The sequence below is a fragment of the Rhipicephalus microplus genome, chromosome 6 (genome assembly GCF_043290135.1).
Source record: "Rhipicephalus microplus isolate Deutch F79 chromosome 6, USDA_Rmic, whole genome shotgun sequence".
NCBI classification, from domain to species: Eukaryota; Metazoa; Arthropoda; class Arachnida; order Ixodida; family Ixodidae; genus Rhipicephalus; species Rhipicephalus microplus.
In genome coordinates, this window is record NC_134705.1 from 60832839 (window position 1) to 60860719 (window position 27881).

The 27881-nt window shown below is 43.8% G+C and overlaps 1 long non-coding RNA gene across 1 annotated transcript; it reads left to right on the plus strand.

Annotated features, from left to right (window-relative positions):
• Positions 1-19: 19 nt before the first annotated feature.
• On the plus strand, positions 20-27858 carry LOC142764781 (uncharacterized). Its single transcript, XR_012883878.1, has 3 exons — positions 20-72; positions 7516-7574; positions 27743-27858. It is a non-coding gene; the product is annotated as an uncharacterized LOC142764781 (long non-coding RNA).
• Positions 27859-27881: the final 23 nt, after the last annotated feature.

A 27881-nucleotide genomic window follows, 5' to 3' on the forward strand; every position in this document is an offset into this window, starting at 1 on the left:
TTTTTCTGCTATCGCTACAGGAGCAACGCTGATATCTTGGGTTGTCAAGGACGAGGAGCGCATATTCGTCAGGTACGTAAGAGCGCTACGGCTGTGCGAATGACACTTTTAAGCGTGGTATGGATTTCTGCAACTTTGCTCGACAATTTAAATGGAGCTGGATTGCGTGCGGACCCGTTTTCATGCGGTGTAACCTTCGCGTAGTGGGGCCCGGTACAAACTGGCCGCAGAAACAGGAACGGGTGTGTACTCTGCCAATTTGTGTCAAGGTATATTCTAGGAATTCGCGTTTAGAAGCGAGAGAGCTTGGTCTTTTTTTTTAGCTGTTTCCTGGACGTGTAGAACATGTGCGAACGAAGGCAAGCGTACAGGTGGCGCGAATACTCCTGGAAAAGGAAATAAACCCCATCAGTTGCTCAGTTACAGTAGAACTAATGAAGACTGTTTTAGTCGCTCATAGCATTAATTAGAACTAATTAAAATGATCTTATAATGACTGGCGCGCAAGGCACTACCTACGATTCACCCTGATAAATTTTTTTTCGCACCTCGAAAGGAAGTGCAGTGTGACACGCGTTGCACAGGAATAGCCAGGGAGGGTGGGGGGGGGGTAGTTTTCATACTCCTCGAAAAAAAATTTGGTTTTGCCACTTCTGTGCTGAAATATCATGAACAAGCTCAGTAAACCTAAAGCAGTTTAAAGACCACTGATACCAGTTCCTACTCAGTCCTCTGTTCATTATACATAGAGTTCATGTGATGTCACTTCCGCTGTTGTCGCCCTCTCCCTCCATTCCCGGGTACTTCCCTGGGTACCTACGGCAGTTCGCGTGCTGCAGCGCGGTTTGTTGGGGGCTCGTCATCTGTTGCTGTGTACGATGTTGAAACGGAAGCGTTGTGGTTTTTTGTTGTCGTACTTCAACGAGCTCATCAGAACACGAAGGCCTCGTTTGTTCGCTTGATACAAGACCAGAGAATCAAGAAGTGAACGAATATCGTTTCGCATCCATTTTCACAGTTTGTTTGATTGCAATACCCGAATTCCCATGATCGCCTTCACAATTTTAACCGCCTTCCTGACACGCTGATTGTGCACGCGGTAGTCGCACACAAACTTGTATATAGAGTACCTATCTCTGTATGCAGGTACGTGGTTGGATATAGCACTTACCGGTGATGAAGTTACACCTGAAGACGCAAATATCACCGGTTCTTCAAGTCGTTTTTGTTAATCTGCACCAGCCAAATATGCCGGCGCTTTTTGGAAAATCACAATGTTCGTTCTCAATTTTAGGTGATAACTTTCAGCAAAGAGAACACCCTGACGCTCTGCTCCCTGTTCGTGGACTGCTATATCAGCTTGCCTCACCAGCAGCTGACAGTTGCTCAAACTGGCATCGTTAGGCAAAAGTGAACGGGCTCCTTGTAGAGGAAGGGGAAAGGGGATAAAAAATAATAGTATAAAGATAAAGAAGACGGATGAATCGCTGGACACGAGTGAAGAAAAAAGAGAGAGGATATAAGAAACACCGTCCAAGGAGTTCGAGGACAAACACCGATCGGCGAGAGCTACACGGCGCCAAGAGATCGCGGACGGCAGGCCGATCAACGAGAGATATGCTGCTGTTGGTGATCGCGGACGACACAACTGTTCAGCACGGAATTCACCAAGCGAGAGTGTGATGAAGAGGGGGCCTTTGAGGAGCTTTCCCCGCCCCCTCCTTCTCCCCATTAGCAAGTCAACTTTAGCATAGTGACACACATTTGACACGTGCATGGCTGTGATGTCTTGTGCAAGAAAACTGTAGCTCTGCAATTTTCCAGATAATAATTTAGTATTCATTACTATATCCGGTTGACATAGTATGAGTGAAACAGTAGGTGGGCTCAAACTTCTTACTCATCTCATGATAATTGCGGAATTTCATCGGCTCTGTCACCTGAACTAGGTGAGTATGTGCAGTGATGGGAAACCATATTCACCTTAATCGTGGTTAATCTTGTAAACCACGGTTAAAGATAACATACATATTTTATTGTGGGACATATACAAAAAAGTAAATGACATTACCCAGCCCTCACCACAAGTGCAACGGGCTTGAACCAGTTAAAGGAAATAAATGAATAGGGCAAAAGCCATAAGGTAACTTTGATGCTGAGAAAGATAGAAAAAATAATATAGCCAAATAAAAAAGGTAAATAAAAAATTAATTTCAGAGAGAGAAAGACTGAATGATCTATTCTTCGTGTTACGGTTGTCTTTACTCTTGAAATCTTCTTGGGTGACTTGATCCCGGTTTTCTAGAGTTCTTCAGGGAAGCTGCAGAATTCAATCCAGGGCAGTTGCTTGAGAAGATTGTGATGTCCTTTATGTTCTTCTCTGTTGATCCTTCATGGTTTCCTCTTTTTTGCTCATCATTGTGGGAGGGCCTCAAAAGACATCTGAAACAGCGAGAACTGCCAGAAATAATTCACTATCTTTTATTTTTGTTTTGAATAGTAAAAAGAAGAATAGAAGAGTTGAAAGTTGAGAAGAACATAGAGAGCTTGGAATTAGAACGGGTGGTATGTCTAAAATATGTATGAAATGATACGCTGATTGATAGTTACCTGCTTGTGCACAGCCCTAGTTGCGGATATTGTCTGTGTCGAGGTCAACAGAGGCAAGTGACTTGTAAGGGCACAGCGTCGTAAAGCTCTCTTGTTTTGACAGGGGTATAATGCGAACTCATCAATAGCTTTTTCATTACTGGTGGCGACAATAATGGCAGTAGCCAAGTGTTCATTTACACGTTTTATAGGCACCTATCACTGAATATAGTGCTCGACGAGGCTCTTATTTGACGCCTCAGTGTTTCTAGCATCACCCACCACGGATTCCAACAAAAACGAGGGAAGGTGTGGTTAAAATCGTATAGGGAAGGGTGGGGAGTGTTGTAATTGTGTGTGAGCCTACAACATAAAGCGCACTGCAGGGCCAGATTTCGCTGCTTATACACTGGAAGGTGTGTCCTCTAATGCTACTGTCACATCTCGAAAACTATGTTGCTGGGCGCCTATTGCCAGCTCCCTACAGCTACGGTCTCGCTGCCCAAGCTGTTTACATCTATATTCATAGTCTAGTAGTCATAGAAATATCTTTTTCTCTGACTTCACCCCTAGCATGACTGAAGAAAACAGCTATAGCACGAAACTAACCAATTTTTATTTTCTGTCTTGTGGATGGTGTTTGTAAGTAGCCCAGATCAAGATGACCTTGAAACTTCATCTGATAATCCTGACAGGACAAACCATTATCGGAAAAGAACTGACAATGACTAGTTAACCAAATGTTGTGAGCTCACACGTCTTGGAGTGAAAAACAAAAGGAATTCTTTCGGAAACAACATGACTGGCCGAGCACCTCGCAAATGTCTTCTATGGTTGAAGGTTGTGGGGACTCGGGCTGCAACTGGCTTGGAAAACCCCCAGGAGGGACACCGAGATGCACTTAGAGCCATGTTTACTTTGCTGAGCCCCTGCCAACTCTGTCTGCTGCCAGCGAACCGCTCACCGCGAGCCGCGAGCTTGCCCATGGTCATTGTTCTCTTCTACTTACGATTGGGATTGGTGCGCTGACAGCCGCCGCTTTTATACGGTAAAACGTCTCGACAGCCAGGGATGAATCGCTACGGGATGACTTAGGAAGGTGTAAAACCGTTTGGAGTCTTTAAGTATCGACTGAAACCCCAGCACAATATTATATATCTGGACAGACAGACAGATGCCCTCGTCAAGGCTTTCACAAGATATTAGAGAAAGAAGGCTAGAAGAAACCTTCACGGAACAACACAGTGTACACAAAGAGGTCGTAAAAATATTATTTTGCAATGCTTATAAGCAAGCCAGCAACTACTGTCTATTCAGCCATTTCTGGGATGTAATAGATATGCTAATCCCGATTTTGGGACTTTGGGAAGAATCCTACATTTGGATGTCTCCTATTCCTACATTTTTTACCACATAGAGTAAAAATTGCTCAAGAAGATATGTAAAACTATCATTGAAAATAGGGAAATGTCCTGTGGTAATCGTTGAGAGTGCAACAATCAGCAAGCACTTGACTTTGATAGTGTATTTATACTCTAACTTCAAAAATGCAATGCCGGCTAGTCTTCCTGGACCTGGTTAATCTTATCAGATTCCCCCTAGAAAAAGTGTCTGTAAATGAATATGATCAATAATGCGTTATTTCAAGGTGCTAAATAGTCTACTGTGACAAAAATACTTTCACAATATAGTCATTTATCGGTGTTACACCTACTAATCCTTATTAAGTTGCATTTAAATATTGCGAGCATTATTCATGCGCTTCATCTTCTCATCTGTATATACTCGTCATCACCACTTAGGCCTGTGGGGATCTGGCTAGGCCATTGAAAAAAGAGTCTTGCGTCCTCAACATCCTCTCTGCTGACAAGGTGTCCCAACACCTTGATGTCCGTGTAGGTGAAGTGACATTTTTTTGTGTTTAGCTAAAGTAGAGCATTGGAAATACATGACAAAACTTCGTCCATACCCTCAAGATGCTGACTAAATGTGGTAGAAAATATGACGATGTCAATATCCATTTGCCCTGAAGTCACTAATGCTCATTTTTGGCATAAATAGAGTGAAACATCAGGATAGAAATATAGTACAAATGCATTTTTATGTTCATTTTGCGCAACAAAAAATTACACTTTTCACGTGCTTAGCAGGAAGTAACAGGTTGAATGACTCGTTGAGTGTGGTGTTGCCTTCAAGATAGACATCATATACAGTAGACTCTCGGTAAAAAGAAATCTGTTAAATGCTACTACTCCCTAAACAGAACTATTACCTCTGCAATGCTTGGTTTTGAGCTTGTTTTCTGCACCCATGATCACCTCTCTGTAAATGGAACTTCTGTTAAATGGAACATATTTTTCCGGGCCCTTCAGGTTCCGTTTACTGAGTCTACTGTACAACAGTTTACTGCAAAATGAAGGTATATGATGACATATTTATTATAAAAAAAGTTCAATTCACCCAAAGCTCGATATGATTTCGTCTTCCGTCGCCCCTGGATGATACAAATAGCAACAACAAGTGGTGTACACAATTTTGTACATAGCATCTCAAAGGCTCAAGCTGAAGGGCCAAGTACTGAAAGGCAATAATTACATTCGCATCAGACGAAGCTGCAGTTACGCTCCAAAAAACGATCTGGTGAGGCAAAACTCCTCGTAGAGTCATTCGTTCGCCTCATAAAGCAGCACTGTTTTGCACATTGTTTAGAACTAGCAGTCGAAGACTACGAGATGTGGGAAAGATCAACCAATAAGATATTCATGGATGTGTTTCTTCATGGATAAGCGCTGTGTGTGTGTTGTGTGTCTTTCTCTTTTTGTGTCTTTGTCGTGGTGCACTATCATAGGTGTATCAGCAAAGGAGGCGCTAGCCCCCCACTAAGAAAAGGTGGGGGGGAGGGGGCTGAGCCCCCCACTTTTTACAGTGCACCATGATCACTCTTGACTGCACGCTGGGATAACTAACAAGTAAAGCGATGTTTCCTGTCATAAAAGTAATCACTCAATTTTGTTCTTATGAAAGAATGACAATGTTATGAGGCAATGTTACAATGGAGCGAAATTTCCCCAACATTTCGGCTGTGATGATTAATTTTTTAGGCTCTTAGCGTGCGGGTCGTCTGTGCGACGCTTTCGCGTCTTGTCTAGTAGTATTGCCGAGCAGGCAAGCGCTGAACAGGGGCCCTATATTAATACATCACTTGTCTATGCTTTTATTCTGCTGTGACTTCTTGATGCAGTTACGGATGGGAATGAGCAAACTGTTTATAGACAGGTTAAAGCATTTACTGCTTCTGGAAAATAATTGTCTTCGAAAAGGATATGCCATCAGCCGATAAGTGAGACGAATCATTTCTGATATTTAAGTTTTTCCATACTGAAAGGCTAAGAATGATTTCTGCTTTAGTCTATAATAAACCTGATCGGCCTCACTTATGGTAACTTGGAGTCATAGCGACAGCTTGCAAAGTGGCCACGAATAAAGCAGTGGGCTCAAGCTCAGTAGGAAGCTCAGCTTTTACACTTGCTCACAACTTGACCCACCAACAAGGGAGAAGATTGAATACCATGGATTTTCGCACTATGGAGGCTTAGTTAGGCTAGTTGGTTTTCACTCAACTTGAATTGTCCTTTGCAGCTCAATGTACATCTCGGACAGATGATGAGCACACACATGCAGCGCTGCTTTTTTATCTCTTTTCTCCTGTCTTTCAGCAAGTATGAGATCACAGAGATGTATACACTCACCAACTACTATGCACCATTATGCTGCTTGTGGAAATATTTTATTAAGCTGATAATCTATCTTGCCAGCTGCTATATGTAGCCGCTGCTTGTGTGATTCGCAGCTAGCCTACCGATATAAATGATGAACCCCGACCAACTAGCCCGGCAACGCGCCTTAGAAAAGTGTTTCCGCTTGTAGAGTTGTTCAAGATATTTTACCATGTCACTTTTGAAGATTGGAAAAGCTTTAAATACCAGGTAAGTTTGATCAGTGACGACAGTGAACCCCGCCTTGTAAGACCACTTTTTTAGCAGTTCCTGAGGCCCTGGGAGAGATGCAAATGAGCAGAGTCAATGCGATGAGCCCTCGGTGACGTTGGCGTTGGGTTTGTAACAATCTGTCACTGGTTTGTGACAGTATGGCCGAGCTGTCTGAGCTCTCTTTGAGCTGACGGAAAACTGCAATTATCTTGCTGGACGTACACTGCCTAATCACACGGCAAATGGCAGTTTTCGAGGCGAGATTATCTCAACCAGGCAAATTATCTGTCTAAGCCAACAAAGTGGAAAAGGAAAGGGTGTCGAAAAGTATCCCAACTATCATAAATACCCGATTTATCAGTTCACAAATGTAGATTCTATGCATTAAAAACATATTGTTTCCTCTACGAAGTCCTTGCGACCGCTTTTTCACCATATCATTCTTCGCAGAAAGCAGGCATCACGTAATTTTTGTATTCATGTTCTTTCTTGGGAAAAAAAAAGAAAAGTTTCAGGCAATTGCATTGCAATATGCGTCTACTGAGTGGTATTCGCATAGCCACTCTTCTAATTACAAGAGCTAACTGAATCTAATGTAATGAGATTATACTGCAAAAAGAGATTTTCATTTTGCTTTCTTGCCAAATTTCATTTGCATATCTGTGGGTACCTCCTCTGCTTCTCACTGTTTGTCCCATTTTGCCTTGCAATTCATGTAAAATGAAATGGATTCTAAAAAAAGGAATGTTGACAGCCACCCACTTCCATAACCCTTCTGCCACCTTGCAAGATTGTGAAAAATGTATTTGCGGAATGGTTTCTAATGTAGGGTATAGTACCTTATTGCAAACTTTTCAATGTTTTTTATTGTGTTTGCTGATGTCATCAAGCTCATAGGTGTTCTCTTCTTAAATGAGTTCTTCTATTCTGTTTACAGTGACAAAGCCGTCTTCGACAACAAGAAGGCTATCAGAGGGGGAATTCCTTTCGTTTTTCGTAAGTTCTAGTGTTTATATTTTTTTCCAGCAACTTGGTAGCTGCATGGGCTTGTTCCTACTGCATTTTTAAGAGAAAACCCTCCCTCTTTTTTTGTTGGCTAAGAAACATTTTAGGAAATTCTCCGAAGTTTCTTTTCCAGGTGAAAGCCTTACATGTCTAGGTTTAACACACACGTTGTGAGCTTTGCAAACGATCAAGTGAGTGTAAAAACTGCTTGTTATCCTTGCGGCACTCGCATAAGTAAACAAATTTTTTTATAAGCTTAAACAAACATCACATGACCGATTGGGATGCACTGTCACTTCGTATTCGTGGTGTTCATGTAATAAAAAGAATTTTAAAAGGTAGCATTCACTGAATATAAGGGGCCCTGTAAAATAGCTGCAACACATGACCTTTGCCTTCGAGTCTTTTTAGGTGAATGCATAGGGGACCCTCAAGTCTCCTTTTCTCTCTCCTTTTTTATTTTTGTATCTTGTTCTCTGTACATCAAGACTTCACCTCCTATTGTCTTCTCTTGTAGCTATGACTGTAGTAGACATTCCACTGATCTATTTAAGTCAAAACTTGCATTTCATGTAAATTCTTGTCTAAGTGCATGCATTAATTGTCGAAAACATGCAATATGCAGGAATACAAAAGGTCGAAGTCTTCATTGATTGACAGTATAGTTTTTTCTTACATACTACAGGGAAATTAGTTCAAGTTTAATAGGACGGGAAAAATGTCTGAATCTGAACCGGCCGAATTACGAGTTATGATCGAAAGTTTCAAGGAAACAGCAAACAAATTTCTATTACCTCAATGCACTTTCATTTTCTTATGTTGCTGAATCCTGTACTTAGGTACTCAGCATTAGAGCGGTTTACTCTGCAATTTCCGCCACTCATGACTTTGTTCACAATGGGACAGCGGCTCAAGACCGCTCCGTCTTGACTCGAAACGCGCTAACCCAAAATTGAAAATTTTATTTCTCTCTCTCTCTCTCTCTCTTTTGTATCTTGTACCACAAGGTGATAGAGGTGACATTGGGTAGGTGACTGCTCAAGAAGCTGAGCAAGCGGCTTGAGCGAGTCGGTGAGCATGGCAATAGAAGCGATGGGTTCTTCCAGTGCTGGTACTGCAGACACTGTAAGGTGCCGGCATCTGCGCGTGTCCTTGCGACGATGAATGTGGGGCCCGCTCCTCCAACTGCGTTGTATGAGTAGTGGTCTTGGCATTCCTTAGCGATTCCATAGCGTCGGATACAGGCGTAGAGGCGGAGACGAGCAGCGGAGTGCAGTCCATGTCTCTGACGTCTTTTGCAGAGCAGCTGCAGAAGCTCTCCGTTGCGGGACTCGAGCACACCGGCGGGCAGTCAAAGAGATGCGCCATGAGAGCTTAATCTCCGATGGAGGGCGGATTCGTGGACACCCGAGGTGCGTAGTCGAAGTGGTGTTCCGCGCAGTTCTCGTGAGTGTCAGCAGGAAAGTGGTCGCAAACATCGAAAACTGGGCGAAAAACACTTCCAATCTCGCACACCATTCTGTTCAGGATTGTTGCATGACCTCTTCGTAAGCATGCCACGCCTTAGCGGCATCGAGAAGGTGGTCGATGGCCACCAGCCATCTGTGATTTTCCCGCCCGGCATGGAGTGTGGCTGGGGAGTTGATGTGGCTGAAATCCACTCGAAGACGTCGTCCTGAGGGCCGCGCTATACCACCACTGCCCAAACAGCCGATGATTGAGAAGCGGCAGGTGAAAGTCCGGAGTTCCGCGGTGACAGGTGGTGAAGACAGGGTAGTGTCGTTAGGATACGGAAAAGTTTCGTGCCGTTGTCAATAGAGAGAAACGAGAAAAAAAAGTAGCAGGAAGCTTAACCAGATGCTAGTGTCCGGTATGCCACCCTACACTGGGGTTGGGGAGAGCGAGCGATAGTTAAAAAAATAAGAGAGAAACATGGACACACACGCACACACAAAATCAGTTCACTCAGAGGCGTTCCGACAGGCTAGTAGTTCGCAAGAAGCCCAGTAGCGCTCGCACGGCCTTCTTCTGTGATGATGATCCATGACGATGGCGCAGTATACTTTCTTTTGACAGTGGCTGGTCATCTGACTTGTTTAGTCTATTAGAAAGGTAGTGTATTTCTAGGCTATATTCCGGGCAGTCACACAAAACATGTCAAATTGTCTCTTCATCTCTGCGGTGTGCGCAGGCGGCGGTGTCGGCCATGCCTATGCGCAACGCTTACGCACGGGTAAACGTGACTCCCAACCATAGTCTGCACAGAGCGGTAGCGTCACCTCGCCGAGGTTTAGGTGGAAGCTGTAAGCTTAACGTAGGATCAAGGGATCGTAATCTTGCCTGCGTAAAAAGAGGCTCATTCCAAAGTGACATGGAGTGACATAGAGCGGACAGTTATGGTGATGAAGTCGTGCGCAGGTGCACGAGTAGACGAAGACCTGCTCGTCACGGAACGTGCAGGCCCACGCTGGCGACGGCCCACTTGGACGTGGCACCACGGCCACGGTCTTAGCTCGGGTTGTGCCGGGACCCCTGGGACGTGGCACCGAGGCCATGATCTTGGCTCCGAAAGAGGGTCAGCTCGTGTTGTGCCGGGACCCTGGGACGCGACACCGAGGCCACGATCTCGGCTCCGAATCGCACGCTCCAGCTCGACGTGCACATCTCCAGTGATCATTGTTATCAAACGTCCTTGTCAACTCTGATTATATACTTGTTATTAACCGCAGTACGGTAAAGCTGCGTGACATTCCTTAGTGACTAAATATGCTTTATTTGCACACCGTTTCTACTACATCACATCATTCCTTCCCCTTTTCACTGATGCCTGGTGGACGGCATTAGTCAAAGTATTTTTGGAATCTTTGGTCTGAATCTTTGGCTGAAATAACGCGTTCTGCCGGCGGTATATCGTTGACTTGCTTCGTACTTTCGAAGCGCCGTCCGCGCTTTTTCCCTCTAAGCGGGCGTGTTTAATTTTGAGATGTGCCGTCTTCTCTTCAATACCTGGCGTCACGCAGCGTGAGCTTTTCACCGGGAAAGAGGAAGGCGTCCCGAAAAGCAGCTCGCTTCCATCGTGCTGCACTGACGGAAAGAATTTCGCTCTTGGCCCGCGCGTTTTTCTCTTGATTCGAGCTCGGCTGCCTAATTGCAGACGAGTGGCTTTGGCATGCGAGCCTTGCTCAGAGCAGCGCTGCCTGCATGCGGGATGAGCGCCGGTCACGAGCGAAAGTGAGCGACCCGTGGTCCGGCACGGCTGGATTAATCGAGAAAATGGCGGCGCCCTATTGCTCATTAAGGCCTGACACCGATGGCTCATGAATAAGCCATGAGCAGTGTGCGCGCCGATTGCCTCGGCGGCTTCGAGCGCACCTTGTTGAGCGACGCACCGCCGTGTTCCCCTGGGTCGGTGCTGCGTGACCGGTGTCGTCCGAGAACGGGACAGGCCCCAAGGATCTCTCTGTTCGTCAGATGACAAAGCCTCGAGGCATCATCGCGTCGCACCTGCTCCTCGTCGACAAGACTCCGTTCGGGATTGAACTAACGCAACGGGTCTTGTGCAAGAGTAAACTGTCCCATCGCCCCTTCCAGCAATTAAGCCAGCGAAAGCACTCATTACGCCTAACACTGTACAAAAGCTGGAAGGTCAACCAGGTCTGCGTTACGAATTCGTGATTACGCGAGCAGCCGCATTCTTAGTAATATATTTCATGGAATATTATACAGAGATGCACTTACCCCGCCGCATCATTCAGTATTGACGACCCCCGTCTCCCAGACGGAACACGCGCGCAAGTGCTAACTATATGTTGTACGAGTACTGAGCGATCACATATGAACCGGGACACTGAATCATTTGATTTTATACGGAAGCGCTGATGTCGTGACACGGCAAGAGATGGTGTGATCCCTGGGATTTGTGCATGTCTTGGCTGGAGTGTGTGCTGCGCGTTCTGCGCATGCGTGAAGGGAGCGCACCTGTGGTTTAAGCGCCCGCTTGGCGTTGGCACCGTGCGTGCTCTCTTCTTTCGCTTGCCTCGGCTGTGCGGACGGACAGGGAGGAAAAGGCAGTGTAATGACCGTGCTGCCTCAGTCGTTAAAACCCGGAGGATCGACATTGGCATATTTGCGGTCACGTGTACTTTTTTGCTCGCCAGAACATTCCGTTTCCTCGTGCCGCCACCAGCAGCCATATCAGCGGTTCGGCGAAACCTAGAGACCATCGCGACACTTCCTCTGCCTCGGCGATGACAGACCTGATGAACCTGTTCAACCCACGCACCATGGACAATCGAAAGTGCGTCTTCAAGATGATCTGCTTCATCGGAGCCAACGATCACACGCTCGGTCGCACCAGGTTTGGTGACAGCATCGCCCGCGTCCTCAGGTACATCGCCCTTTACACTCTACGTTACGTCATCCGTTACATCAAAAGTTACGCTCACGTTTACCAAACCATCTGCGGCTTCGTTGAAGGGACACGAAAGGCAAATAACAATTTATGAGAGCGAAAGCTCAATCTATGGCGACGTCTAAAACGGCAATATTATCAATAGCAGTGCCCCAATTACCCAGAACTTACGCTGAATGTATGACATAACGTGTGCCACGTGGCCATTTCGGAACTGATTCCAATTATGTGAGAGCGTCCGCATACAATTAATTGCTAGTAATCAAACCAGCTGCCATAAACGAAAAGAACGTCTCGTGCATAAAGAGACGGAATTAAATGCTGCTTGTTCGTTTTCCCTTGATTTATAAAAAAAGAGAACCGCCTGGCATTACTATGGTAGTAAGGCTAATGAAAATCTACTGTCACCAAGTCGGGGCGTATTCGTCGACATTAGCGAGTTAAAGATTGGTTTGGTAAGGCGATGCAAAACGTGCAAAAAGTCAAAGTGGGAGCCGACGCATGGAAACACAAAGTGAAGATTGATTCAATGAACAGGACAATCTCTTCGTGTGATGCGTTCGCGGTGTTGTATATGTACCAACTAATTGTGATATGTGTGGCGATGGCGTAGTGGTTAGAGCATCCGCTTTGCATGCAAGAGGTCCGTGGTTTAAATCCTGGGCCGCGCAGTTCCCAACCGTTTCAACCGGAATAAAAAAAAATCCGCGTGTTGATGGAACTGCATTAAGAGGCCTGGGGTGCGGCCTCACCGGTAACCACCACCGGGAACGCACTCCCTCACCAGAGAAGGATTGGCCACCCTGGTGCATTATCTGGCCACTACCTCCCACATGCATACGTCAAATAACTCACGGCCCTCAGTTCCCAGCAGCTGCTAAGCAACTGACCATGGCGGCGGTCAGATCTGCAAAGCAGCAGAGGGTGCTAAGAATCTCTGGACTACAGGCCGCCTTTGGAACCTGAACTTGGCAACGTTTAACGCTAGCACCTTATCTAGTGAGGGAAGTCTAGCTGTACTATTCGAGGAGCTAGAGGGTGTTAAATGGGATATAATAGGGCTCAGTGAGGTTAGGAGGACAGATGAGGCCTATACTGTGCTACAGAATGGGCACGTCTTTGCTATCGGGGCTTGCCAGACAGAAGAGAACTGGGAGTGGGGTTCCTAATTCACAGAAACATAGCTGGCAACATAGAGTAATACTATAGCATTAATGAAAGGGTGGTAGGTATTGTAATTAAACTGAATAAAAGATACAAGATGAAGGTAGTACAGGCTTACGCGCCTACATCCAGCCATGATGACGCTTCAGTTGAAAGCTTTTATGAAGACGTGGAATTGGCAATGAGTAAGGTGAAAACACAGTATACTATAGTGATGGGCGACTTTAATGCAAAGGTAGGGAAGAAGCAGGCTGGAGACCAGGCAGTAGGAGATTATGGCTTCGGTATTAGAAACGCCAGAGGAGAGCTACTAGTGGAATTCACAGAACGCAATAATTTACGGATTTTGAATACCTTCTACCAAAAACGAGAAAACTGCAAGTGGACATGGAGGAGCCCTTATGGCGAAAATGAGAACGAAATAGACTTTATATTGAGTGTACACCCAGTAATCGTGCAGGATGTGGAAATGGTTGGCAAGGTACGATGCAGTGACCATAGAATGGTACGGTCTCGAATTCGCCTAGACTTGAAGAAAGAACGACAGAAACTGATACGCAAAAAGCCAATCAATGAGCTAGCACTGAGAGGGAAAGTACAGGAATTCAGAGTGTCACTGCAGAACAGGTACTCGGCTCTTAGTGAGGAAACCAACCTTAGCGTAGATGCAATGAATGATAAACTGACGAGTATTATTACGGAGTGTGCAGTGGCAGTTGGAGGCAGGGTAGTTAGACAGGACACTGGAAAGCTTTCCCAGGAAACGAAGAACCTAATTAAGAAGCGTCAAATCATGAAAGTGTCAAGTACAACAGACAAAATAGAACTGGCAGAGCTTTCGAAGTTGATTAATAGACGTAAGGTATACAATGTAAGAAGGTATAACATGGAGAGAATTGAACACGCTCTGAAAAACGGAGGAAGCGTCAAAGCAATGAAGAGGAAACTTGGTATAGGCAAAAGTCGGATATATGACTAAGGGACAAAGAAGGCAAAATAACTACCAATATGGAAAGGATAGTTAAAATAGTGGAGGAGTTTTACAGAGATCTGTACAGTAGCGGAGACAACCACGACCTTAATACTATAATAACTACCAGTAACCCAGATGACACACCATCAGTAATGATAGAAGAAGTCAAAAAAGCTTTGGAGAGCATGCAAAGAGGCAAAGCTGCTGGTGAGAATCAGGTAACATCAGATCTCCTGAAAGATGGAGGACAGATTGTGTTAGAAAAGCTAGCCACTCTGTTTACGAGGTGTCTCCTGACGGGAAGAGTACCAGAGTCTTGGAAGAACGCTAACATCATCTTTATACATAAGAAAAGAGATGACAAAGACTTGAAGAATTACAGACCGATCAGCTTGCTCTCTGTAGTATACAAGCTATTTACAAAGGTAATTGCTAACAGAGTAAAGAAAACATTAGAATTCAATCAACCAAAGGAACAAGCAGGATTTTGAACAGGCTACTCAACAATTGACCACATTCATACTATCAATCAGGTAATAGAGAAATGCTCAGAGTATAACCCACCACTATACATAGCCTTCATAGATTACGAGAAGGCGTTTGATTCAGCAGAAATATCAGCCGTCATGCAGACACTGCGGAATCAGGGCGTAGATAAAGCATATATAAACATTCTGGAAGAAATCTACAGGGGATCAACTGCTACCATAGTGCTTCATAAAGAAAGCAACAGAATACCAATCAAGAAGGATGTAAGGCAGGGGAACACAATCTCCCCAAAGCTATTTACCGCGTGCTTACAGGAGGTTTTCAGAAGCCTAGAATGGGAACAGTTAGGGATAAGAGTTAATGGAGAATACCTTAGTAACCTGCGCTTCGCCGATGACATTGCATTGCTGAGTAACTCAGGGGACGAATTGAGTAAGGTTAGGTGGGCAGACGAGATTAAGAAGTTTGCGGGTATAAATTGGCAGCAGCAAGCACAGGACCGGGTTAACTGGCGGAACATGAAAGAGGCCTTTGTCCTGCAGTGGACGTAGTCAGGTTGATGATGATGATGATGATGATGATGATGATCATTGTGACAATATCGTTCGGGCTGATGGAAATGCGAACTGTGCCGCCTTGTTTTGGTTGTTCGTGAATGACATTTTCACCCATTGCATCGAACATTTGTGCTGCTTCACGCACAATGCACTGCAAGAATCATCCAAATCAACTTGGTTGCTCCAAAACATGACTGAATTAACAAAATTTCATTGTTTATCGGAGTTGGGCAGAGGCACCTGAAGGAGTATTCTTCAATACAAACATCAAAATGCATGCACTGAAAGTTTAAAATACAGATACTTAGATGCATTGGTCTTTCATGTAACAGGATATTTCTGAAGTTCTTTTGCAAAATGACAAAAAAAATGTATTCCGGAATGCAGGAACAGGAATGCAGATACAAGCATACAAATACCAGAATAGTTTGATTTAAGCTACATTGATGCTTCGAAAAAAGATTTTTTAGGCACAAGACAATATTGTGGTTACACTCAAATCTCATTCTAAAAAGTTGCATCTCACACAAAAATAAGTTTGCTATATCCAAAAGTTTGTTATAAAGGTGTATTCATAATACTATAACTATTGCAAGGCTATGTATGTTTAAGTTACTTTGTGATAACTGATAGTTCGTAATATCCGTGCTTGTTACATTGAGGTTCGAGTGTAATGCTTCATTGTATTCAAATTTCCAAATCAAGCATATTGCTAGAATGGCCGCTGAACACCAGTGAAGGAAGAAAAAAGTATACATTTATTCTAGGCACAATATCTATATTGCTGAGATGGTTTTTGCACTTGAAGCAGCTGCTGCTTCTCAAAAAAGCTTTCATTTAGGCAACTTTGGTTTGGTGTCAACACGAGACTCGTGAAATGACTTGCTGCGTGAAAAAAAAATAGGAGTGCGGCACCTGCCTTGAAAGACATTCATATGTGGAGCATGGCAATACTGCCTCTGCAATTCTGCATCGGGTGCTTTACTACATAAACCATTCTGTGCATGTGGGGAACCCTTTGTGACCTCCTACTGTATCGGGAACCAGCGGCGCACATTTGCTTGGCACAGCACAAAAGTCTTCCTTTACTTCTTCGAAACAGGCGAGCTCCTTTCTGGAAAAAAAGTACCAAAATACCTGTACAGTATCACTGTGTGGTCGATACATCTTATGAGTATTTCACTACTGAGAAAAATACATTTTCTGTGGAACTGTGGAACTTTTGTGGTGTTCGACTGCCTGTTGTATTGTATAACCTCAACAACGAAGAACTTGTTCATTGTTCATGATTCCTATTAAATAAGCCACTGTCTCCCTAATTAAGATAATTGATATTTCTCGTGTTAAAGGAAGTATATTCTTAATTTAAAATAATTGTGGGCAAAACCTTTCTTTTCTTTTTTGGAAGGAATGATGAAGTCAGAGAAAATGTGTGATTTATTACATTTTTTACAGCATTTCTTGCCCTTATACAGTCCAATCAAAAGTATTTGGTATGTCACATTTCATGGAACACTTTTTAAGCATTAGGGAAAGTCTCAAGAAATCATTTTTCGATAAAAAAACTATAAAAATGTTGAAGTTGGTCCTTCAAACACACCCGGCATTGCTGCATTACGCCATGTTGCCTCAATATACGTGCTTCAGGGGTGGAAGTGATGTGCCAGTTGCATCCTTCTGACCTACTGCGCTACTATAAACAGCAGTTTACTTATTTATTTATTTATTAGTGGAACCTACATCACCCAATTTGGCATTATGGTAAGGGGGTGAGGAAAAAAAAAGCAGAAGTACAGTCTAACAAAGCGCACGTTTCGTCGTCGAAAACGGCATACATTTGATTGATTGATTTGATTGATTTTGTGGGGTTTAACGTCCCAAAACCACTATTTGATTATGAGAGACGCCGTAGTGGAGGGCTACGGAAATTTTGACCACCTGGGGTTCTTTAACGTGCACCCAAATCTCAGTACACGGGCCTACAACATTTCCGCCTCCATCGGAAATGCAGCCGCCACAGCCGGGATTTGATCCCGCGACCTGCGGGTCAACGGCCGAGTACCTTAGCCACTAGACCACCGTGGTGGGGCGGCCTACATTTGCGCTGCAGCTCCTGCGCATTCACAAAAAGCACACATCTTGTAGTGATGAACAAAAAGCTTCGGATGGAAGATCGACAACACACGAATCCAAATGATTCAATTCGCGAATAGTAAAAAAAAAAGAATTTGCAAAGGCACCAGTCTGACAGCCGACTTCGCGGATTTTTTTTTCTGTGTGATCATTTCTATGTGACACATAGTGTGAACTCATCATGTATGCTCTTGTTAATGGGGATTTCATCACAAAATATATAATGAAAAAACTTTATTAACAAAAATTTTCTGCGCTGCTCAAGATGCTTACATCCTAAGTTATTCTTAACGCATGTAACACTGGAGTTAAACTTCTAATTATTACTGACAAAGGGCGGCGGGCGGTTTCGTATGCGTTCAAGTTTGTAGATTAGAGTTTGACCTTGAGGATCCCACACTGTTCAGGCATATTCAAGGATAGGTCAGACATTTGTAACATGCAAAACCTCTTTAGGACTTTTTGGGGCAGACTTGAACTTGCGTTTAATAAAGTTTAACTCATCGTTGGCCTTGCCAATTACGTAACCTGTATGCTTATTCCAAGATAAACAGACAGAAAAGTACGCACCAAGGTATTTAAAATGTTCAACAGCGTGTGGAATGCCAAATTTAGCCGAGTTTTATCATTGACCCAGTAACACGCATTGGATACGATACGGATACGGTTCAGTCACGTTGCATTTCAGTTCATGCGTATTGCTGTCTAGCGCCACGTGGACGATATGCATGAATGTTGTTAAGGTAGGGTTTGTGTATAGGTCAACCTCATCATGCATTTCTTGTAACAGCATAGGCGTACCAGCTGGGGGGGGGGGGGGAGGGGCAAGAGAAGTGCGAGCCCCCGTTTGGGGGCTGAGCCACCCATTTTCAACAGTGGTCACTCTTGACTGCAAGCTGGGGAAACAAAGTAGTAAGGCGTAGTTTTCCATCACAACAATAATTACTCAATTATATTCCTACGGGAAAATGAAATTGTTACGAGGCTGTATAATCTTACAACATAGTGAGTTTCGCCACCATTGCCGCATTTATGATTTTTCTTGTAGGTTCATGTATACATATATATATACATACACCAGCTGTCGAGTGAGGTAGACTCCCCCCCCCCCCCTCACGAAAGGATTGGTACGCCATGCCACACATGCTCCTTTTTTTCTATTATTGTTATCGCTCCCCATCACACATGTAATGCTGCCTTATGCAAACCACACCCGAATGACTGGGAACCATCAAGGTAATCTTGGAACCTTCCGATGAGATTATGCGCACAACGCATATATTAGACTTTGTTCTGGAACCTACTTGGCCCTTAGCGTTAACACTAGAATATTCTATGCATGGATTGATGAATGGATGAATTGATATGGCTGTACCCTTCAGATCGGGCGTTGGCTAACAGCACGTAGCTCTAATACAAAACGCCGTCATAAGCCGTCTACAAAACGCCGTCTACAAAACGCCGTCATAAGAGAAAAAAGAACGGCCGCTCTGAGGAGAAATGCATGCTCATTTCGCACAATCTTTTCCTGTTTACAGGACACCATGTAGAAGGGTGGTGGTGGTGGTGGTATATTTACTTCAGCCGGAGAAAAAAATGCTTAAGAAAAACGGAGGGGACCTGTACAGAGACTGGTTGCAGTATTTCAGAGGAGATCGGCCTACGAGCCGTTCACGGAAGCTTGCCGTGGTAGCGCGCGCACGCCAGCGATCATGTCCGCATCGACTGCGCCCTTAGAATCAAAGTTCACAGCTGCTGCTCAAGCAGCCCCTCCTTGTCCCCCACTTCTTTTCATGCTCGTTCAGGATTGGTTGCATGTTTCCCCAGGTGAAAATAATCTAACTGGGAACAACTGACGAGTTCAAGTGATTTATGGTCAAATTCCTAATGGGGACCGGTCGCCAACAGGTTTCAATTGGAGTTCTCTGGCAACTGGTCCCCACAGGGAATTGGACCATGAGCTACTTGAACTAGTTCCTGCTAGTACCCACTGGCTACTGGTCCCCACTGGGAATTAGACCACAGACCACCAGAGCTGGTCTCAATTTTTTCAAGTCGCCAGTGGACTCCTGCGTTGCATATAGCCGAAGAAGCTTGCCATTGAGACTGCACTCAATTTATTAGAAACTTCGCAGATTATGCACAGGCAGTGAAGCATTTTGATTGCTTTTTTGGCAATGCGCAGACGCTTGCAATTTGATATATATCATCTAAACAAAATATTTACACATTTAGCAAAACGATATTGACTACACATGAAATTCTGAAATTCTGCCAGAAATTGAAATTCATCAACACACAACTAGTATTGACTTTTCCATAGAAAATAATGCAGTGTGTAATTCTGTAAAACTGATATTGCTCTCAATCAAAACAAAAGTACTATAGTCGCAATCACAGGTAGCTCCTGTTAGCAGAAACTGTGGCTCTTGATGCACACCTCCTAATATGTGACTACATTGATGAACATACCAGTGTCAGATATTTTTATGAAGCAATCAAAAGTACAGTCCTGTTTAATTGTACCCTTCAACATGGAATTGCAGCTTTCTATAGATCTCTCTATCATACAGTCAACGTTTATGAATGAAAAGGCTTACCTTTAATTTATACATTGGTGAAAGGTACAGATACAGTGTAGTAGAGTTTATAGCCTTGTACTGCATTGATTAACCCAGTTAACTTTGGTCTCGTACAATTCCCAACTCTAATTTCCCCGAGAGTTCTCACAAAAATCACAGTACAATAATTAAACGCTATCTGTAGCGATCACGTCTTGGTCTATTCGGATTTTTAAACTGTCGAGCTTATTTGCACTGCAAAAGAGAAAAAGAAAGAAAAGCATTGTGCAGGAAAGCCGAAGCTCACACACAGACAATAGGTTTGGGAATATTTAATTGCCGAGCAAATGCGTGCCTTTTTCTAGTACTTCGGATAGAGCTACAAGCCTGCGCAAGTATACTTCGTAGGGCATGCTGTTCAGCACAAGTATTTCGAGACACTCTTTCTTTATGATGCTCCCAAACAAATGGCAGCAAATTTACAGCAGCAACACATCACAGCGGTGTGTCTAAAGCAATAATTGTTTACGAGGCAACGCTCCATCATCTCCACGCTCAAAACACTCTGTGTATGTTATATTATATTTACATCTCTACTTACTTGAAGCAGAAGGGATTATTTAACTTCAAACGGCCGCATTGCGGACAGGTAGGCCGCATGGCATTCCGAACACGATGGATCCACTTGTCCGTCTTGTCACAGACAAAAACATTCATCCGATGATCGCTTGAAGACTTCTAGAGATGAAACTGTGGAACACTAAACAAAATACCTAAATTATGCACGCCATCACTTTACGTTCCTCATCATCCAACATCACAACTGCACGACGCTTCTGTGCCTATCCGTGGCATGGTAGCTAGCCCTCGCCACATGTGCTGTACAAAGCTGCTCGTCGCTGTATTAAAAACTTTCCTGGCTGTGTGCTTCTTTCCTAGAACATTGCCGAATTTGTTGCACTTAATAAATCATTTCAGTCTATTGTATGATTTTGTCCAATTATACTTCGCTGTTCTATTCAGTACTTGAGCGTAAGATTAGATACGCAACTACAGTGACACCTGCCGGCCATTCAGGTAGAACGTGAGAGGAAGTGGGAGAGAGTGGTAGATGTTTGTGATAAAGCCATGTGTGGTGGTGTAAGATGCACGTTGGCGTTAGTCTTGGCAGCTGTAAAGGATATCGGCAGTCTCGACCGTTGTAGGTACTGGCTTGGCACTGTTATTTTTCTTTGTCGTTCGGAGATAATACCTGTGCAGCATACAAGGCTGTCAAGCAGGCATGCTCCCTGCGAGTTAATTAAGCAATTATTTCGGCCTGACGTTATTCGGGACCACTTCGCCCGTGTATTGTCACCGCGATAGATGTAAAAATATTGGCAACAGCCTAATGCAATTGAATTTATTGAAGCTAAAACAAGTGTACGATTGAATGCTAAGTGTTTGCACACTTTTGCAACTGAATATTCCGTCGTAATATTATTTCAATTGAGTTATTGAGGTTAAAAGAACGCACAGAGGATGAAAAAAATAATATAGTAGACTTGGAAACCATAAGACACTCATTTTCTTATCGTCCTGTATGTCTTACTAGGCTGGTGTTCTGGTACACTTTCGTGTGTAGACAGAAAAAAGAAAGCAACTTGTGGATAAAGGCCATTTGTTCAAGGGGAACAATTCTACGTCATACACAATCAAGTTCAACTATTTTCTTCCTTCACTGTGAAGAAGTGTACAACTGAATTATGCCACACTTCCAGTTAGAACATTACAGGAACCAGCAGCTTCCAGTTCAACTGGTAATCATCCTCGTATGTGCCCAGTTGATGTAACTGGGAACAGGTACTAACTGGAACCACTTGTGATTGGAACCAACTGTTCCCATTCAATTCCCAGCTTAAACCAGTTGGTCTGCAACTGGGACCGCTTGATCCCAGGTAAAGGCAGTTGTAACCATTTAGATACGCAGTTACACATTTTCACCTGGGTCCTCTCTGCTTGAGCATTCGACGGCAGTTTTAACACGCGGCCGGATGCTATCGCGTGCGGACTACAAGCGGCGGGTATCAGTCGCCTCATTCAATTCCTGCTTGAGCAGTGCTCGTTCGATTTGACCCGGGGGTAGAACACACGATAAGGGGGGGATGTTCCCATCTTGCATAGAACGCGTAACATAGCAGCAGCTTCAAACACCCACCGAGTGCCGATACCATTCCTAACGCAATAAAAAACTTTCTGTGAGGTCATCTGGCAATGGCGCGGTGAACAGATTTAATTTTCCTTGTGGTTCCCATGTCGGCTGTGGCACTTCAGGGATCATAGTAATTTTCAATTCATTTTTTTTGAAGTCTTATAGGATTTAAAATGAAAATAATTGTTAGTAGCTCATCTCTAGTTTTGAGTTTCTCTTCATGTTGGATGCGCTGTTTTAATCACAATGTTAACATTGAAACAGTTTAACATTAACCTCTCTCTTTCATCTGAGGTGTCTAGTATACCATCCAAAGCTTCGCTTGTGTTTTTATTTTAGTTGCTGCCATATTATATATATGTTTATACTGTGAAGTGGAGGACAGGAAGAATTGAAACTTTTTATTTGTCCTACGTTTCAGCCAAGGACCGGCCTTCCTCATGCAAAACATGATGCAAAAATGCACTTTTCTTAAGTATACAAGGAACCTCTACTCGTAAATCATCACTATCACACACTCGGAGTCGGAGTACAAGAGGACAAGGTTAGGGCTTGGAGTCGGAGTCAGTACACTCGGAGACGGAATCGGAGGACAAGGTTAGGGCTAGGAGAAGCTCGAAGAAAGCTGACCAAAGTTTGAAAGCCCGATGGCCAGAACTTGAGGCCCGTCTGCACACTTGAGTACTGGAACAACGTGCGGAAAGCAGGAGACTGTCTACTGTGCAGTTGCGCCTCAATGCGCGCACGTGCGTGAAGGAGAGGGGAGTTGTTTGTTTGGTCAGTGGTCCTTTTTAGTGCTTCAGATTTATGAGGCGCAACTGTTCGAGCATCAGAGCACGCACAACACTTGTTGAGAGCTGCCCAAAGACTTCGCTGAAAACCTGGAGAAGTTCAAAGCATTTGTGAAGAAGCAGGTGGACGAAAGCGAGATATCGGAAGATCACATAGTCAACATAGACGAAATTTCTTTGACGTTTGACACACAGATGGGACGAACTGTTAGACAGAAGGGTGAGAAGTCGGTGCTGCTGCGAACAACTGGGCAGGAGAAATCACATTTTACGGTCGTCCTTGCTTAATGCGCCAACGGAATCGAGCTGCCGCCAATGCTTATATTCAAGCGGAAGACACCGTTGAACGACAGCTTCCCATCTGGCGTAATCATCCAGGCAAACGAAAAGGGATCGATGGATGAAAGCATGATGTCAGTTTGGCTTGAAAAGTGTTTTGGCAAATGATCTGACGGCTTCTACCATGTGAAGAAAGGCCTGCTCGTTATGGACAGCATGTGTGCACATATTACCGACGCAACACTTAAAAGGATGACGGCTGTCAACTGCACGGCTGCAGTCATACCAGGCGGTATGACAAAGCTTCTGTATCCTTTGGCTATCTCCGTCAACCACAGCTTCAAAGCTGTACTGTGCCGTTTGTGGGAAAGCTGGGTGACCGACGTCGACCACAGCTTTACGGCCACTGGACACATGAGACATGCAACATTTGGCGAGGTGGCCAAGTGGGTCGATGAAGCTTGGGATACCGTGTCTGTGTTCACAATAGCTGCAGGCTTTCAAAAAGCTGGCCTTGTTGCGTCTGCGCTTGCTGGTAATTATGACAGCAGCGACTCGGAAGATGACAAAGATGTCCCTGCAACCCTGCCCAGCGAATTGGCCGAACTGTTTAACAGTGCTTCTGGGGACGAGGCCTTTGATGGTTTTTAGATTACGCATAGTGAAGAATAAATTTTTTTTTCTGCTCACATGCACTCGATCGTTATATCTTTGCCGTAACCTGTGGCACTTTTACTGACGGGTTAGGGGTGAGTGCAATGAGTAAGTACAATGCATCTAAACCTAAGCGCATGCTGAATTATGCTCAGTTGGGCTGATCACCAAGAAAAGAGGTGCGACTGGTATATGATTTTTTTTTCGCGAAAACGTGTGAAAATAGTGGGGTGCGTCTTATACAAAAGTGCGGCTTAGAATTCGGAAGATACGGTAATCAACGGGGACTACAGCATGTCACTGCAAAGCTAAGATAATACATTAATGGTGGTTTCATGAAGTAGATCACATAAATAGCACTTAGACAACCACGACAAAATCGGCAATCGGGAAATCAATATACTACCAAACGTATATGGCAAATCACACATAAAAATAAAATTTAGCAAAACGATGAAATGGAACAAGATGTGTGACTAACAGTTTCGTGGGCCACAAAAGCGATAACACAAAGTGAGGAAAACAAAAGCAATGCCCCAAAAACGTGTAGTGAAAATCTGCGTGTACAGAAATTATTCTTAGACTGTAGTGATGCTAGAACTTAGTTCTGTGCCGAAATAAACATCAGTTTGCCTGGACTTTCATTTTTACCAAATAAGACAGTGTTGAACTTGTGTATGAGGAATGACTCACACATTTCCCTAGCATGGTGTAAAGGGAAACCAGATTCCAGTTTAGTAGCTGTTAGATTATCGAAGGAGTGATCAGGAATCATAGCATGCCTAGACAAAGGTAGATTGGGTAGGCGTATAGAATGCGACTTATGGTTACTAAAGCACAATCTAATGGGGGTTTTCGTTTATCTGATGTATTGCCGTTTTCACCCAGATAATTAAAGTATGTACACAATGTTGCTTGTGCCACAGTCAAAATCCCCTTTTATATTTAGATAAAAGTTTGATGGTGTGCTCTTATCAGATGCCTTCGTCATGCGGTTACAAACCTTGCAATGGGGATTGTTGTAGGGATGACAACCAGAATAACTTGGAGGAGTAATTTTTGATGATGCCAGTAAGTCGCGTGAGTTCCTCAATCTGAAATATACCAAACTAGGGCGATCGATCAGGAAAGATGTTTTTAAGGTCATCACTCTGTAATAGTCTGTTGTGATGCTTTTGAAGAATGCGTTGATGCTTGGTGCAGATGCGGATGATCAGAACTAGGCTATTCTTCTTTTGAATAAAAAGTTTCTTGTGGTCAATGTCGTCAGCTTGTTTAATAGCATCGTTATCAATTTGTGGTGGACATTTTTGTGTCTGTGTAGCCTCCTGAAGTTTGGTGAGTTGTCTGTGAAATCTGAATCTGTTGAACATATTTTCTTAAAACGTAGTGCTTGACCATATGGGATTGCTGTTTTGCATTGCTTAGTATGGGAACTATCAAAATGCAGGTAGGATTGCATATCCGTGGGTTTCCTAAAGAGCTTTGTCGTCAGTTGATTATCACACATGAAAATCAACTGACGACATATGATAATAACTGTGACATCGAGAAAATTGATTGATGTGCTGGAGTATGATTCTGAAAAACACACGGCTGGATAAGCATTGTTGAAGTCTGAAATGAATGACAAAAGTTCTGTCTTCCCGTGCGGCCAGATCACGAAAACATCGCCAATATAACGCCTATAATAAAACGGTTTCATTGCGTATGTGTCTAAGAATTTATCTTCAAGCTTACTTATAAAGACTTGTGTATCTTGCTTCTATTTTTGTACCCATATATATGCCGCTAATCTGTACATAATGCGCTCCATCAAAATCAAAATTGTTCAACATTAGGATTAGTTCTAGTAACAGCGCTAGTGTAGTGTTGTCCACCATATTGCTACAAACATTGTCCTCATATATACTTCCAATACTGCTTGAATGCCATCCTTATGCCGGATGTTCGTATATGAGGCCACATCTAGTGTCCCAAATAAATAAACCAGGTGGTACGTTGAAGTCAGTAATGTCGTGGAAGAAATGGTTTGTATCTTTCAGGTATGAGTTCAAGCAGAGGAGTTCAGGCTAGTTGGTATGACATGACGGTTGTTATAGTGCGAACTCAGAAAGACGACAAATTGACAAGAGTGCTCGTCTTCATTTTGTCCCTTTGTGGTCGTTCCGAGCAAGCGCTGTAACAATGGAATGAGTTGAACGTGGATGGGATATTCTTAGATAGATTATTGACGAAGCAAGACATTGGTTCAGTGACTGTTTTAATAGCGGACACAATAGGTCGACCAGAGTTATTTGCTTTGTGCAATTTTGAAAAGATGTAAAATCGCCTCAGAATGGGGATAAGGGGCATTAATGGCCGCATAGCTCTCTCACTGATTTTGTCATCCTTGACAAGGTCCTTTGTCGTATTGGAAACAGTTTCCTTGAACCTCTCCATGGGATCGTTATCAAGGCACTTATATAAATAATTGTCATTTAACTGTCTTTGAAATTCTGCAGTAGAATTAAATATAATCATTATTGCTGCAGTTCCACCTTTATCAGCTGCCTTGATAATTATACCTTTTTTGCAATCCTGTAGCTTTCGGAGGGCTTGTTTTTCAGGAATGGAGAGATTACATTTAAGTAGTTCATTTTTTGTAGGCCTCTATAGTGTCGAGTTCTACTGCTGAGATGCTAAGATCAAGAAACTTGTCACATTGTGTTGGAGGCGTTAATTGCTCCTGGTAAATGCGTGTTTGAATAAGAGGACCGTTTGTGAAAAAATTTTCTAGGTGTAGGTTTCATGCAAGACCATCTAGGTCCTTCACCACTTAGAATTCGATATAGTCACCAGTGGCTGGACAAAAGTTAAAACTTTGAGCAAGGACTCCTAATTCAGACTCTGAAAGAATGACCTAAGAAATATTGACAGTGTTAGTACACTGATGTAATTCTGTATTATCAAAACCAGCAATTTCTTTACCAGCATCTCAGAAAATATTTTATGCGGAAGCAACTTCTTAGTCTTTTTGACTAGATTTCAGCGTATTTACTTTGTTTGTATTCATTGAGAGCCTTGATCTCTGGAGTACTCATGGGATGCGAGGTGAATAATTGTTGCTCAGTCTAAGTAATGCTGTGAACGATATTTTGTATTGGTCAATAATGACACTTGTTAGGTATACGAAGCATTTGTTAAGATTGCATTCCACTTGTCGCTGTTGTGGTACGATATTGTAGAAGTGGCTGGTTTCAATGAAAGTCAAAGCCCCTTAGGTACCATCGAAGCAGTTACATAGGTACCAAGTGTGGACGCATGGAGATCATGGCAGATTCATTTTTTAATAACTTTCCTAATTTTACAAAAACCCAAATAATTTGATACATAGGCTGTGAATTGGAATGCTAGCCGTTTATTAGAGACTTTGCCAGAATTGGCACTTCTAAGTTTGTATGGGTGCGAAGTAGGAAGAGTCTCGGACCTTTTTGCCGTGGCTGTGCCTGGAGTCTCAAAAAGTCTTTTGGAGAGTCTGAAGCTTTCTCGTTCAGCACCTATCCCGGCTGCGGCGACTGCATTTCCGTTGGAGGCGGAAATGTTGTAGGCCCGTGTGCTCAGATTTGGGTGCACGTTGAAGAACCCCAGGTGGTCAAAATTTCCGGAGCCCTCCACTACGGCGTCTCTAATAATCGTATGGTGGTTTTGGGACGTTAAACCCCACAAATCAATCAATCAATCTCGTTCAGCACCTGCTGGAAGAGTCACTGATGGGTTGGTCGTGTGCGGAAGACGACCTGGTGGCGTGCGCTTAGTTTGTGGGACTGTTCCACTGCCCAGTGAAGGAGGTCCCACTCGATTATTGGTTTAGCGATGCTTGCTTCGGAGATGCACTGAGATGTCGGCTGCCTGAGGGTTCACTTGATGGTTGGTTCAGGGATGACGGCACTCACTCGGGGAACTTCTGCTTCCAGGAGCGGCTGGTTGCATGGTCAAGCCATGAGCAAGACACGACGTCGCCCTTGTGACGAAGCAGTGTTGTCGGATGTGGCTCACCATCAATGCAATGCCCTCATAGCTGGGACGCAGGCCGTCAGTTTTTATGGAGATGGG